Below are 14879 nucleotides of genomic sequence, written 5' to 3' on the forward strand. Positions count from 1 at the left end.
GCGAAGAGAGCGAGTCGAGCTAGACCGGAATGGCCGTGAAGCTCGCCGATTGGTTTAGGAAAAACCGATCTTCCAAGCTTGGTTTCTTCAACAAGCCGGTTCGTTTTAGTGTACCGACAGCTGTAACTAACCTTGTTATCAGAACCGATACTAACGGCGTGAATCATTCCGTCACCGTCAAACAAATGATGTCCGGCTAACGGTGGAAACATAGGGTTAGCGCCGTTACGTACGTAAACTCCTCGTAGACAAGAAGGAATCTGACCAACGACTTCTAAACCGTTTTGAACCGGACATTCTTGAACCGGAGCGAAGTTACCTGATAATTGAACCGCTGGATCGGTCGGTTTAGGAAGCGGTCGATTCTGCTCCATCGGTATGACGATAGAGGACTCTATCTTGTCGAGCATCGAAGCCGCTAGCTTCTGGAGAGGGTTTAAGTTTGGATGGGTTGGTTTGAGCTTAACCGGTGGTGGCGTGACCGGAGATTTGAAGAGAGGAGGGAGATCAGGAAGTGTTGTTATCTTGAAAGGGTTGATAAGAACTCTTCGGGAGATGTTTACATTTTTGGTTTGTGGAAGTAAATGAGAATGAGAAGAAGAAGTCTTCGAACGAAGAAGATCAGAACGAAGAGAGTGTTGCATGGTGGGTTACTTTGTGAGCGACCTTAAGCATAAACATGAAAAGTATTGTCACGTTTTATAAGTAAAGGTTTTTTTTTTTTGGGTTCTGTCCTCAACATGAAGGTAAAAGCGAAGCGGTTGATTTAAAGGTTATAGAGAAAAAATGTAACAGGGTCTTGACATTTGTCAAAAATATCATATTTAATAGCAAATCTAGATTATATGGTCTAGTATTACATGTTGTAGATTTTTCTTGTTGATTCAATGGTTGTGATTGTTTAACTTGTTTTGTTTGAACGGTAGAGATTTCTTTTTGAAACTTTGAATAGTGAATCTTAAAAAGGTTAGAAATCTTCCAAAACTAGTAATTAAGTATTGGAATAATTATGTAATCTCTTTTGCTTTTTACAGTTTTTTGTTATTGGTTACATGTATAGCAGCAAATCCGGATGTACATTATATGGTATGTTATATTTTGAAGTTTTTTTCTTTTCAAATCGACGATTTTGATTGCTTCACAGATTTTTTACTTCTGTTTCAACGGTGGATATATTTCACAAATCTCCCAAAAGTAGTAATTCAATATTAGCAAAACTGATTTTTAATTTTTTTTTTTTTTTTTTTTTTTTTTGTGTGTTGTTAATTAGACACATCCTGTATATAGTAGCAAATCCACATATGATAGGTTTAATGTGAAGTTTTTTTCGTTTGTAAATTATTTTTCTATTCAATGGTTCGGATTATTTCACTCATATTTTTCTTTTCAATGGTGGATATATTATGTTTGAAAGTGAATGCCAAAACTAGTACTTCAATGCCAACACTTAATGGAAGAACTATAATATTTTTAACCTTTTTACAATTTAGACACACATATTGTAGCGAATCCAGATTGCTCTATAGACTACATAACGTGGTGTTTTTGTAGATAATGTATATATACTTTTAAAAATCAAAGATTCAAATTGCGTCACTCATATACTCTCAACAAAAAAATATATAAACATGTTGTTTATCACAGAGAAAATTAGTCAAATGTTTTCATGGCATAGATTTGCCAATTAAAAAAAGTCATCTAATATGATACCTTTCAGAATTATCAGGGAAAAAGAAAAACCCTACGTACTTGGGACAAAATAGCATATCATGTTGTACTTTTTATATATAATTACAAACCGTTATAGCTAGGGTCAGCTGATATACTTGGCACTTGGATATAGCTAGATTATAGCTAGGGTCAGCTAATAGCAAACGAATGAAGAATTCATAAGTGATCCTTGGGTATAGATTGACGTACTATGGTTCGGAGACCAATTTGGGTACTTATTGGCTTTAAAATTTAATTAGAAACATCAAGATAAAGAGAAAAAAAAAATAGTTTTGCATGCCTTACTTTTATTACAGAACTGAAAATGTGCAATGAGAATGAAAATTGTTTTTGTTTTTTGGAGAACAGTTGGTGAATGAGATTTTGTAGAAGATACCAAAGGAAGTGTGTATATATACTATACGTACGTACTATAATTGGTGTGACTTGGTAAAGTATCTAAGTGTGTGTGTGTGTGTGTGTGTTTTAACACTAATGTAAAATTCATGTGGTGTGTAATAAAGGTTCCACGTTATTACTAGAAAGGATAATATATCTAAAAACTTATCTCTAAGAAGTTAGTAGTCAATTATTGTGATTAATGTCCAACGAATAATGTGAAGATGCTGCTAGTGGAGGAATACACTGGGGAGATGGTAGTGGACCGTTCGTTAGGATCACTTAGGGTCCAAGTTTCTTGAACCGGATTGGATTGGTTATCAGACACCGCAGTCAGAAAATTTTGGTATGAGTCGATTTAACTCACAGTTTTATTTTGTTTTACAGCATAAAATAATGACAAAATACAACATTGTACAGCCGGAGACTGGAAGAAGGTGGTCGTGGCAACATTGCGGAGATTCGAAGTCGAAGGTGATGGTGTCTTAAAAGGTTTTTTTTGGGATCAAGTCTGTATCCTAAATGCTAGTGGCCATTCTAATTATCTTGATCTTTTTTTCTTTTACATATATTTCATGAATCGTGCTCTGTGAATCAGGAGATATATATGTCCATCCAATAATGCTATTCCACAATTTTTAAAGATATATTCACTTTTTTTTTAATCATATTATTTGTAATTGATTTTTTATGATTGAATAGTCTTTTCTTATAAATACTACCAAAAGTAAATTGATAAGATATGGCCAACTTATTCATTTCACATTTTCAAAGTTTTCAGATAATTAATTCGTGTTTTGGACAAACAAATTAATTATTCGGACAAGGACACGAATCATATATCGAAATTGTTGATAAACAAATTATTATGTGGATAAAGTGATAAACCTTTTAGACTAGTTATACAACCTGACAAGCCATATAGGGAACCTGATGCATGTATATATTAATGAATTTACATTAAATTAAATTTATATTTTCTAAACTTTGGTTTTACTTGGTCACGACTCACGACAGTTATTAGATGTATGAAGCTTCTATTAATGTTGATTCATGTAAAACTCTGTGGTAGTATATCTTCAGTCCGTACTAGGTAATAGGTATATTTGACTATGGAATTGTCCGACCAATCATAAAATCACAAGGCTTTTCTAGTAAAATATAAAGCAGATCCAGAACGAAATATCCCAAAGTTGCATACAAGTGAAATTCAAATCATGTTAGTGGAGGAAAAAGGTTAAAGTTTTAGATAAATTTCTGAGAAATTTTGTAGTTATGCTGACCTATCGATATCATAGGATCAGAGTTTTGTATGTAAGCTATCATGACTAGACAAAAATATGCATCTTCTTAAATTTGATTATTATTATTGATGTTTATTTTTAAAACTAATGGATTGACAAAAATTAATTATAATCTACTCGTGTCGACAAAAAAAAAGGAATGAAAATATAATAATAATTATAATCTACTCGTTTGTATTAGTATTATTATCGCAATATGACTATCCAAACTTAAACATGCATTTTATATATGTTCTGATTCAAAGAGTTTCAGTTTTACTGTTTTAGTACTTATGTTTCTTTGGTTTTTTTGCCTTTAATTTTGATAGTTGTTGTTCTTTCTAAGAATATTGATGCCGGCTTTATTTAAAAAAAGGTTTTGATTCTTACCAATGCTGAGAAACTTTTTGTTTAACTTTCCAATAGAAATTCATAAGTGAAAAAAAAAAAAGAAGTAATAGTAGGAGTCTATGCAGAATTATCAACATTAATCAAATGTCTCATTTACTAAAACAAGTCTCATTTTATTTGAATACATTATGCTTATTCATATGAATTTTCAATTTTCAAATATTTGTTTCATGTACTTTTTCAGAATTTTCTTTGAGTTATCCGATTTTAAATTAGATGATCCGAATGACCTCTTGCATTTATTGATGTACAATTAGTTTGAAGAGACAAATCGATTTTCGGAAAGCCAGTTTATCGTATATAATGATATAGTTACAAAAAATTTTGTTTTATCCGCAAAATTCAGATCATATTTATATAAAATATAATAAAATTAAAAGAAACAATAGTAGCGGTTTAATAAACTCTGAGAGCTAAAAACGGAAATAGATTATATCACTGTATGACACCAAACAAACAGTTCTTCTAATCTTTGGTATATAAAATTTGAAAGAAAACGAAAAGTATATAAAACGTTGTATGTAGTCTCTCGTCTGAGGGTATGTACGAACAGAACTCACAACATCATAATTACTAAAAAGGAAAACAATTTTTCTGAAGAATAAACGAGTATTACAAGAGAGCTAGCGATGCTCAAATTAGTTTTATATAGAATTTAATATTACTTGTAAAATACCGATTCAAACACTAAGACTCAGATACATAAACCGTAGATCCACTATAATACTGGAGACAGAGAACCAAATCAAAGGTAGTGAGTAAATCAATACGAACACAAACTTTGCTACTAAACCGCCTTATATCAAACTTATTCTAAAAACTAAGTCGAAGAGAATCAAACTTCATATGATGCAACTAATAGCCAATTTGCAACACATTCACATTCTACGACCATAATTAGACAACGAAACCAAACACAAGAAGATTTAAAACTTGAGGGTGGAGACAAAAATATATGGCGACAAATTATTCCTCAACTTAGATATGATGATATCATCTGTTTCCGGATTATATAACGTTGTATATCACGTGACTTTGATGTACTTCACGTGGTACGATGAGATCGGCGTGTATAGTCTCTTCGACCGCTTAACCAACGACCAACACTTGTGCTTACGAGAGTATTCATGAAATCTAATGTATATATTTTTAAAACACCACCGATTTCACGTGTCGATTTGGCAGTCTCTTAGGGAAACAGTACGTCTTAGTACTTGACGTGGTCGGTCACACTTGTTCATGTCGTTAGCTTTCTTATCTCTATCCATACTTATAGATACTTTGGTTATACATTAGTTTTAACCAATTGTAATCAAATACATAAAATGGACAAATTTTATCTAATCGACGTGGAAAAGTATTACTCTTTAACTTTTCCCTATAAGATTTCATTTTATATTTGGATTTTAGCGGCTATCAAATTTTAATATAATAGTGTAATACTCAACAATCATTTAACTTAGCCGTTAGTATTGCTAATCGAATACTGGAGAATTATTGTTAGATACTCTTACTGTACTTATTAACATGCTAGTTCCCTTAAACTCCTAGCTCCAAATTCAAAATCTTTTTGTAACGTGATCCTACAATACCAAATTAATACTTACCTGCTAGACAAAAGTCACCTTTGTAGTTTGTATAGCAACACGTATTAGAGTACTACGTATATATACTACATATTGTGCAAACATATGCTTTACATGCATGTTCCTCATGCAGCAACAAATTAAAAGTGTTTTTAATATTTTATTTTACCCTATTAAGAAAATATCATAAAAAGTTTTTTTTTTCCATATTCTTGGCGTTTTGAGACTATTTTTCCTATGACATTTTCTCTTACAAACACTAGAATAACAGTTCCAATTAACATTCGTTTACTTCCGGAAGATCCTCCAACAATGTTCACTCCAACTTATTCTAATGATATCACGGACCATTTTGTTGTGAGCCGGCTAGACATATAAAATCTTTCTAGCTATGTTAAATAATAAACCTAACACGCAAATACATCACTCGAATCGGATAAAATTTTAAGGAGCATGAGGCCTTGTTTGTCCAATTAATGGTCTATAATCATATATAGAGGGATTCATTGTGTGGAACTTCATAGTGTAAGTTTAGTCACTTTGTGCATGAATCTCTCTAAACTTACACTATGAAGTTCCACACATGAAGTTCTTATTGACGATGGAGGAAGATATACTAAGAACTAGCAATAATAAAATTTTTGACTAATGACCAACCAAAGTTGTTTAATTAGAGACAAAATCATCATCACATTGTTATTCATTCTCTCCTGCAAACACCGTTACACAATTCATTACACAAGTTCAAACTAAGCGGAGAAACTTAGATTTCAATTCATGTTTTGTAACCATACAAAAAGATCCTAAAACTATATAATTAACCAGAAAGCATATTAAATTCATTCATGTTTCTTCTGTTTTCTAGTCCTCAACAATATTTGGATCAGATCAAATAATAATCATCTCGTCATTGTTATCTATAATATGTATGAAAATATATTAGTAATTGGAGTTGGTCTTCGCTTATATATTAGAAACTTATTTTCTAATTTTCACATGTAGGATATTGTTTGTATCCTAACAAACCTCCCCTCAAACTATATACAACGATACTTTGGCCTCCTCTTCAACTAAACCCAGGTACCTAGGCTCCAATACCCTTTTTACTCGACCTAGGCTCTGATACCAATTGTTAGGCTTTCCAAGCCCAAGCCAACTTCCCTATTAATATGATATTGTCTGCTTTGGGCTCAGGTAGCAAAGCCCGCACGTATTTCTTATTGGACTCCTTCCCAAAAGACCTCATACTAATTGGAGTTGGTTTTGGCTTATATATTAGAAACTTATTTTCTAATCTTCAAGATGTGGGACATTGTTTGTATCCCAACAGTAATACAAATTAGTCCAAGTAAAATAAATCGATTGATAAACGAATGCATTTTGTACTTTTATCATTAACCTTTTTACCATATATGAATGGATACTCCAAAAATATATAAATTACCAACTTTCTTCTTCCATATAGTATGTGATCAAATGTCAATTAAAACTTAATATGTACTCTACCACAATCAAATGGTATGTATATCATTGTAATACTTTAAGATTGAACTAGATTAAGACCGTGCTAGAGCAAGGGTAGAAATTCATTTTAATTATATTGTAATTTTTATATAAAATATAATTTATGTGATTGTTTTTAAAAGTTTTTTAGGATAAAATATTATGCAATAAAATCATATATTAAATATGATGACTTGAAAAAGAAACTTATTTTGTAAGTTCTATATTATTAATGATTCTAGATAAGTACCCGTGCTATAACACTGGTTAAATTTTATTTTATACAAAATTTTGTATATTTTCTATTTTAAAATAAAATTTTAATATGTTGTATTAGTTTTATGTACGTGAAGTTATTTCAACAATGTATATCCTACCTCATGACTTGAATGTCATTATAAGACATAATTTTGTGAATTTGGTTTTTAAAAAGCAAGTTATTATATTATGAGTAATTTAATATATTATTATATTTTTTATTTTAATATACTTGGTTTTTTGAAAATCTTTCATATTATAGTGACATATTATTGACATTGTTATAACAAACCAATTTAGAGTGTTTATAGTTTCTAACTTTAATATCAAGTTTCAATATTTTAAAAATATTTCAAAATAAATTATTTAAAGTTTATTATATTATATAAAATTATAAAATTCAACAAAAAACGTATGAAATTGAATTTAAATATTCTAATTTTGACCCGTTACTCAATATTTTTAAAGAATAATATTAATAAAACTTGAATATTTTATATATTGAATCATTTATATTTGTTTTTAAAAATTCAACCTATGGTATATCCGGAAATAAAACTATTTTTTAATTATATTAAATAGTACGATAATTTATATGTTTCACAAAATAGACTCATATATAAAAGTGAGAGTTGAAGTATAATAATAATTAACAAATTAATATGTTAAGTTAGATATCAAAAGATTTTATTTGATGAATAATTTAATAAAAGAAATTAATATGGTAAGTTAGATGATATCAAATGATTTTTTAGAATATTCTCTTTAAGATTTTTGGAAACAATAAATCCAGACTATACAAATAATATAAAAATTAATCTATAACTTATTTGTAACCAACTTATTAAAATTATATAGTCTACAAAACAATATTGTGTACTTCCGTTTTATTATATAGGGGATCCTCGTAGACCAAGTAATTACACTATAAATTCTAAAGAATAAGTAAAGCTAAAACAAAGAGAATTTGTGAATTAAAATGACTAACAAAACAATAAAAACGCAAGTAGTTGTATTTAATAAGTAAAGGCATTGAGGACAGGGAATCGTTAGAAAAAATGATAAGGAATGCAGACAACATAGGTATGCATTAGATATCGTTCTCGAATTTAAATCACAATTGTAAAGCTAATCTACTTTCACATTGTTACCTACTTATGTACTGAATTCTCTAGATCTTAATCTCTCGTTTGAATCTAGCAAATCAAGCAAGCATTTATAAGTTCTAGTTTCACAAAATGTCTTAACTTCAACTCTAATCGGCTAAAGATTACTTTACTCACCTATGTTTTTCAAGCAACTCAACAAAACTTTTGGTTTTCAATGATTAAACCTAAGATCATAATCTAATCTAGGTGGTCATTCTAACTTAAGCATTATGAAAAAAAATAAGATCAATCCCCAAGTTAACAACCTAACATCAATTAATTAATCATAGCAACCATTCTAAAACCCTAAACCCAATTAAGAATCTACTAAGACATGGAGAAACAAGAACATTATTGAATTGCAAAATAATATATACAGAGTTCAAAAATCGTCACTAAATTAAACAAGGAATCAAGAGTAGAAATTGTCTCCCCAAACTTACAATATATAGCAGAAAAGTCGTCTCGAATAAAAATTTTATCTTTAGAAATCGAGCCTCTAATTAAATATCAAGAGAAAACCCTAAAAAACTAGTTTAAAAGAAAAAAGTATCTTTCAGAGAGAGAAAGCTCTGTTTATACTATCCGGCGATTCTTTTCGTCGGTCTTTTTGCTTCCGGCTAAGTCTGGTTTTGTCTTTCTCGCCTAAGTGCGAGACGTACTTAGCTTTTATGGCTATCTTTTTTAGTTTTTTTTCTTCTTTTCTTCTCCTTTTGCAGAATTCATTAAACCTTTCTTATCAGTAGAAGAGGCAAAAGCTGAGGAGAGGATCGGAGTTTCTGGATCTTCTGATGCTCGATCTCATTCTTTAGGAGGGTAAATCCTCATACCATATAATGGTGGTCGTACTATCGGCTTTGGATGATGGTTTCTCCTTCAGTTTGTGAATCGTGATGAGTGGAATTCGTGGCTGGTGAAGAACAAATTAGGAGAGCGAAGTTTTGCGACTCTCCTAATTTGGCAATCTCATCTTCTCGCGTCTTCCGGAGCTAATGGTTCTGAAGATTCTTGGACCTCTGTTTCTTCATACTCAGAAGAAAACTGCAAAAGGTTTTGGTGAATTTCGGAGTAAGATTCTGAAATCTACTCGAATCTTGTGGTGAAAAGGGTGATTTTCTCGCCGGGAAAATTTCAGATTCGATCGGATTTTCAGATCCGATGGAAAGACGGCGTTGACTGTTGAGTCGGTCGTTTTCCACCACACCCTTGCGTTTTAACACGTATCTACCATATGTCCCACTCTAAACCTAATTTCCTGTTTTGTTGTATCATTTGTATGGGTTTATGTTTGGGCTTTATATTTGGGTTATTGGACTCCGAAAATTCACATTGTATCTTTCTTGTAATATGTCCATGTTGGGTTAATCAATGAAAATGGATAGCCGACAAAAAAAAAAAAAAAAAAAAAANGGTATGGGACCGATCTGTCCAGGCTTCTCTTGTCGTCCTGGGTCGATATAAAGAGATTTAATCTGAAAGAATGGGGACCAATTGCTCGTAAGTTAGGACTGATCGGTCTTGAACTCCTGACTTCATCCCATCACGTCCGGTAGCAATCCAAAATGGTCCAATAATTCTCCTTTCTCTCCAAAACATCTTAGAACCTGAAAGTATAAGAAATAGTACGAAAACACCGAGAAAACATCTTGTTCTTATCGAAAAAACTCAAAATTTGAATGTAAAACACGGTTAAAAACCGATAAAAACATAAATTATTAGTATGGCCATCTAAGTCAAACAAATCATATACTATTGGAATTTAAACATGTTACAATCTCAAAAAGGCACATAATTAAAGTCAGAGACTTATTAGAGTACTCAAACTTACACTTGCATGTCTAAGGTCCCTCTTCCTCGTTCAGGAACACAGGGGCCTGCTTTTGTAGGACTCAAAACTGCAGTCAAAAGAAACTGTTTACATCGGATAAGTAAAACATTACAGTGAGAGCTAAAAACGTGAATCCATCAAAACATGTGTAATCAATCGAATGGAGAAATGTGTTTGACATAATTAATTTTGATAGATTGATTATTAAGGATATTATCATTATAAAATATAGGTGATCTACTATAATAAACAATAAAAAAAAATTATTACAAATTTTTATCTGAAATTTCATTTGTAAACTATTTCCCTCCGGTTTGGACAACCAACGTTGGGATTCATTTTTAATTAATGTTTGATTGACAATATATATATATATATATTACAAATCTTAAAGTTATATTTTATTTTTGTAATATAAAATTAGTAGTTTATTGTATAATTTTCTTCAGATACTTGTAAAATTTTATGATCGATTTAGTAACTACTTGAATTATTAATCACACACAACCTTATAAGACATAGACACAAACTTTTTGTATGATAAAGTACTCTCCCTATAAAGCTATGCTCATGTTTGCTTCTTTAAAAACCTTTTAAACTTAAATGAATCACTTTCCACCACTTCTTAGCAATGGTGCAGGAGAGAGTATCCTTAAACATATTCTACAAATACCTTCGTATGTGTTCAACAACTTGTTTATGTCTGAAATAATTAAGTTGCGGAGAGAATCAGAGAACTTAACGGAGTCTTTGAAAGAGAATTTCAGTTTTCCTGACTATATTTACCTCTAATTTCGATTTTTTTTTTTTTTATCATTGTTCTTTACTCTGGTTGCTGTGAGTAGAAATCAAGCTCTGAAGCTGAACATGAGAGGACAAAAGCTGAAATAGAAGCAAAGTTTCAAAAAAAAAAACCAACGAGGTAGAAGTCGAACATAACACTATAAAAAAGAAGATAAAAGCACCTACGAATCTTGTTTTAAATAACAAGTTGTTGGCAAATGCGTTCATTTGGACTTAAGTGCATTTGCCAAAAGCTCGTTATCTATCATTTTAGTGTTATGCTCGGCTTCTACCTCATTCATTTTTCTTTGAAACTCTACTTTTATTACAGCCTTGTTCCTCAATGTTCAGCTTCCAAGATTGATTTATGCTTAGAAGCATCTGTAAATAAATGAACTATGACAAAAATAAACCAAAACTAGGCAAACAAGGAATTGAGGACAACTGACCTAGTCTTCCAAACTTTTCTTTAGGTTTTCCAATTCTCTCTTCAACTTAATCATTTTAGACAAATTCAATCTTTTGAACATATAGGAAGGTACTTGAAAAACAAGTTGAATGATGCACTATCCCATACCGATGCTAGGAAGAAGTGGAAATTGATTCAGTTAAGTAAAAAAAATTTAAGAAGCAAAGATGATCAGAGTTTCATAGAAAGAGTTTTATCGTATAAAAAAATGGTTGTATCAATGTCTTATATATAAGATAATGTGTAGTTAATCTACAAATAATTATTAAATCTGACATAAAACTTAACAAGTATCTGAAAAAAATTAGACAATAAACTACAAATAATTCTATATATAAAAAAGAACATAAATTTAAAATTTGCAATAACTTTTTTTTTTGTCGTCTACTACATTAGATCACAAATATTTTATAATTATATTATCTATATGATGATCAATATCATAATCAATCACTCCAACATATTCCTCCACTTTATTGATTACTAGTATATTAATATTTTAAAGAGAATTTATAACATGTTTGGTGGATACACGTTTTTAAATTTCACTATACAGTAAAACCTCTATAAATTAATAATGTTGGGACTAAGACATTTTATTAATTTATAGTGATATTAATTTGTTTATAAATTAATAATTATTATTTTATAGTGTAAATTAATAATTATTAATTTATAGATATATTTTTAATTGTTTATTTTTAAAAAAATTATGAATTGGAACAACTATAGCAAAATAAAATTAAACTTTCGGATGTTATAAATTTTATGGTTTAGGAATTGAACTTGTAATATTTAGAAAGCACTATTTACAATAAATTACAAATATTATAGACAAATTGACTTATACACATGAGACACATAAATTCAAATCTATGAATAATAATATCAATTCTCCTATTTTAATAATCTGTCAAATTATCAAATTGTAAATGATGCATATCTAAAAATTAAAACTTTAAATTTTAATTATTTGTATGACATGTTATAAAATATTTTAGAGATATTATTATAGGTTGAAAATACAACATTACAATTGTTCTATAGAATTGAGCTTTAGGAGAAACATACACTATTATATCAGTATATATATATATATATATATATATAAAAATTTACATAATTATTAATTTATGATATTATTGGGACCATATCTTATAAGGAGATTTCGAAAAAATTATTATCTTCTTATCTTATCGAATATTGTTAATTTTTACACTGGCCCGACTTGGGACAAGCAAAATTTATTAATTTATAGTGTTTATTAATTTATAGAGTATTAATTTATAGAGGTTTTACTGTATTTTTCCTCTATTCTCTATTTCCTTCAAGCATTCATGGATTTTACTAGTTAAAGCATCACCAGTCTGAAATGGAATGATATAAAGCAATAACCGATTACTAGTTAAAGCATCACCAGTGTGAAGAGAAATGATATAAAACAATAACCGAAATTTGGCTATGTAATATTTACATTGGGTCCCTATTTACTTTGTATTTACATAGTGTGCAATGACTACATATATCCATCTCTATAGAACGTAGTCTGACAATTGAAAGTAAACAATATCCTATTAGAAATTTTCTTATCTAGCTCCAACCTATATTATTGTTTTTCTTCTCCCAAGTTTTAACTACATCAACAGCATCAATATTTATAGTATAACACTTATAATATAGATTCATATAAATAAGGTAGTCCCTAAGATCTTTATATGCAACAACAATAAAGGGATGATTATGTCAAAAAATCACCCGACTGCACTTCTCTCTAGCAATTTAATTATCAATCTTCACCACCCTTCTGTCTACATCTAAGTTCATTGAGCATTTTTTGTAATGTTGGTGAAAATTAGACGTTGCACTAGTTAGCAACCACAAATAACTCTTTCGACATTTCTTATAATATGCATTTTTTTTTTATCATAATCATCTTTTTCTATTATAAAGTGATTCCATATTAATGTTCTCATACTTCTTTTTGCATGATTAGAAGAACTTACTAGCATTCCAAATGGTGATGCACATGATGTTGATTTTCCACCACACCACCATTAGGAGGCTGTTCTTTTTCATCATCTAGATGCAAGACTAAGTTACTAAAGGGTTCAATAATACGAAAAAAACATAACATGAAGCAAACAAAAACAAATCTGGTGTATACAAAATCTTGAGAGATGTCATAAGTAGTTACCGGGTGTCTCAGGTTTAAAAGGTTAGAGGTTTGTCGATCAGCTTATGCTCCTGCATTTTGAAAAAATAAAAAATAAAAACTTACGGCCATGAGTTAGAGACTTAAGGCATATAAATAGACTACCAATATTTATTTATTTTAAATCATGTGTAGTGTGACTAATGAAAAAACTGTAATTAATCAACTGAATTTATATTAAAGAGATTATTTTGAAAAACAATAATTAAAAGTAAGAATCTTGGGGATGCTGAAATTAAATCAATAGATACGACAAAACAATGAATTAAAACATTTGGAATAAAATAGACAATAAAAGCATAAAAAGACATTATAATAATTAATGGAGCAAAACATTTTCAGATATGGAAACGAATCATCTTATCAAAAACACAATAGAATGAAAACTTATGATCTAAACAAAACCTGAAAGAGAGATTTTTTTTTTTTGTCAACCAAACATTAAATTAAAACAGTACTCCAAGGTTGGTTGCCCAAAATGAAAAAAAACCCTATAGACTAATTCACTAAAGTGCAGAGATATACAGTTAGGGAGATAAATAACAAAAGAACATCACACATCGAATGAAGGAGCACTCACAGTAAGGTCATTGTAAGAACACTTCCTTATGAATCTCATCTTTCACCAGTAAGGTTCACCAGTCACCATTCAGTAACAACCCCAAATCTCATCTTTATCCCCTCATGCAACATTCGCATGCAACCTTCCAGCTTCAGCTTCCTTCTTCATACCAGATAAATAAATGTTCATCACATACTCAACTTGTAAGAAGTCACTCAACATCAACATTTCTAGAGGAAACTCATCATACAAACTTAATCTCAAAATATGACTCTTACAAGTAACAAATTTCAATGAATTAAAACAAATATTAGACCCGGGTTCGCTGGATACTTACTTACCTAGAGATGTTCTGCCTGTAACATCGAAGAAGAGAGAAGAAGGAGAGCCTTAAAGAGTCGATGCTTTTGCTGCTAAGAGAAAGAGGGTCACAACATGCAACACGCATAACCCTTTAGTGGTGAAGAGAGATAGTGAGAGAGTTGGGGATGAGAGAAATCTGGATAGAGAGCTTTGAAAGGTTGAGAGCTATTTATGATGGTGAGAAAGATAAGATGCAGATTAGGTTTTCTTGGGTTTACTAAAATCGGTTTAGATTATATTAATTTAGATTTTTTTTTAATTTCTATTGGTTTTGGTTATGGTTAACTCACTAATCCATTCTAATCCTAATTCATTAAACACATTAATATATATATATATATATATATATATATATATATATATA

The 14879-nt window shown here is 30.1% G+C and overlaps 1 long non-coding RNA gene across 6 annotated transcripts; it reads right to left on the reverse strand.

Annotated features, from left to right (window-relative positions):
• On the reverse strand, window positions 9716–14651 carry LOC104766317. 6 transcript variants are annotated; one of them, XR_764000.2, is made up of 6 exons: window positions 14494–14651; window positions 14171–14311; window positions 13573–13622; window positions 13382–13457; window positions 10127–10209; window positions 9716–9902 (listed from the first exon to the last, which is right to left on the reverse strand). It is a non-coding gene; the product is annotated as an uncharacterized LOC104766317 (long non-coding RNA). The 6 variants fall into 6 exon arrangements; XR_002036679.1 differs by having other exon boundaries at window positions 9879–10193; XR_002036678.1 differs by having other exon boundaries at window positions 9879–10209.

This window comes from Camelina sativa, chromosome 19 (genome assembly GCF_000633955.1).
Source record: "Camelina sativa cultivar DH55 chromosome 19, Cs, whole genome shotgun sequence".
Classification (NCBI taxonomy): domain Eukaryota; kingdom Viridiplantae; phylum Streptophyta; class Magnoliopsida; order Brassicales; family Brassicaceae; genus Camelina; species Camelina sativa.